Below are 1,745 nucleotides of genomic sequence, written 5' to 3' on the forward strand. Positions count from 1 at the left end.
CTCTCTCTCTCTCTCTCTCTCTCTCTCTCTCTCTCTCTCTCTCTCTCTCTCTCTCTCTCTCTCTCTCTCTCTCTCTCTCTTCAAGTAAAGTTGAACGGGTGCACCACCGTTGCCATCAATGTCACAAGTACCAAAGTATCACCACTCTCACCACCACGATCACTATCACTACCACCACTATCACCACCACTATCAATATCACCACCACTATCACCACCAATATCACCATCACCTATATCACCACTACCACCACCATTATCACCACCACTATCACCACTAATATCACCATCACCAATATCACCACGACCACTATCACCACCAATATCACCATCACCAATATCACCACGACCACTATCACCACCCCCACTACCACCACCACCACTAAACCCCGACTGCCCACACAAACACACTTCTCCCCCTCCCACCATACTCCCTATTATTACCATCGCAAAAAAGAAATATCAGTATGTTCCTCCCCTTCCTCCTCTCCTCCTCCTCTTCCTCCTCCCCCTCTTGTTCTTCTTCTTCCTCTTCCCCTCTTCCTTCTCCTCTTCTTCTTCTCTTCCTCTTCTTTCTCTTCTTCCTCCTCCTCACCCTCTTCCTCCACCTCCTCCTCTTCCTCCTCCTCCTCCTCTTCCTCCTCCTCCTCCTCTTTCACCTCTTTCTGTTCCTCCTACAATTCCTTCTCCTTCTCTTCCTCATATTCATCCTCTTTTTCCATCTCCTATTCCTCTTCCTATTATTGCATACCTTCCTTCCCCTTACCTTCCTCCTTCTCCACCTTTTTCTCCTCCTCCACCTCCTCCACTTTCACTCTCCCCCTTCTCGTGTTCTTCCTCTTCCTCCTCCTACATCTACACCTCCCCTCTTCCTCCTCCTCCTCCACCTCCTCAACCTTCAATCTCCCCTTGTCGTGTTCCTCCTCTTCTTCCTCCTCCACCTACACCTCCCACTCCTCCACAACCTCTTCCATCTCTTCCTCCACCTCCACTTCTCCTACTCCTCCTCCTCCTCCTCCTCCCTTCATTTTACTCCACCTACTCCCTCTCCTCCACTCCTATTCCTCATCATCCAACTCCCTCCATCTTCCTCCACCTCCTCCCCTTCTCCCCCTACTCCACCACTTCCTCCACCTCCTCCTCCTCCCCCCTGCTCCCACTCCTCATTTCATCCTCCTCCACTTCCTCCCACTCCCCCTTCTCCCTTTCCTCCACCCCTCCTTCTCCTCTTCCTCCTCCCCTCATCAACCTCCTCCTCCTTCTCCTCCCCCCCTTCCTCTTCCTCCTGGAACCCTGGCAGCAAGCAAGAATCCCCATAAATCGTTGCTGGAACCATAAATCGAGGTCGAGTTTCCTGAAGTTCCCGAGGAGTCTGAGTCTGAGACTGAGTCTGAGTTCAAGTTTGAGTCTGTGTCTGAGTCTGAGCTCAAGTCTGAGTCTGAATTCAAGTCTGAGTTTGACTCTGAGGCTGAGAGCGTGTTTGAGTTTGAGTTTGAGTTTTGAGCCTGAGTCTGAATCTGAGTCTAAAATGGAGTCTTAATGCAAGTCTAAGTCTGAGTCTGAGTTCAAGTCTGAGTCTGAGTCTGAATATGTGACTGAGTTTGAGTTTGAGTTTTAGTTTGAGTTTGAGTGTGAGTTCAAGTCTGAATTTGAGTACGAGTCTGAGTTTCAGTTCAAGCCTGAGTTCAAGTCTGAATTTTAAGTCTGAGTATGAGATTGAGTCTGAGTCTAGAGCAGTGTCTGAAT

This window comes from Oratosquilla oratoria, chromosome 32 (assembly GCF_046742065.1).
Source record: "Oratosquilla oratoria isolate Oo_2021 chromosome 32, ASM4674206v1, whole genome shotgun sequence".
In the NCBI taxonomy this organism is placed as follows: domain Eukaryota; kingdom Metazoa; phylum Arthropoda; class Malacostraca; order Stomatopoda; family Squillidae; genus Oratosquilla; species Oratosquilla oratoria.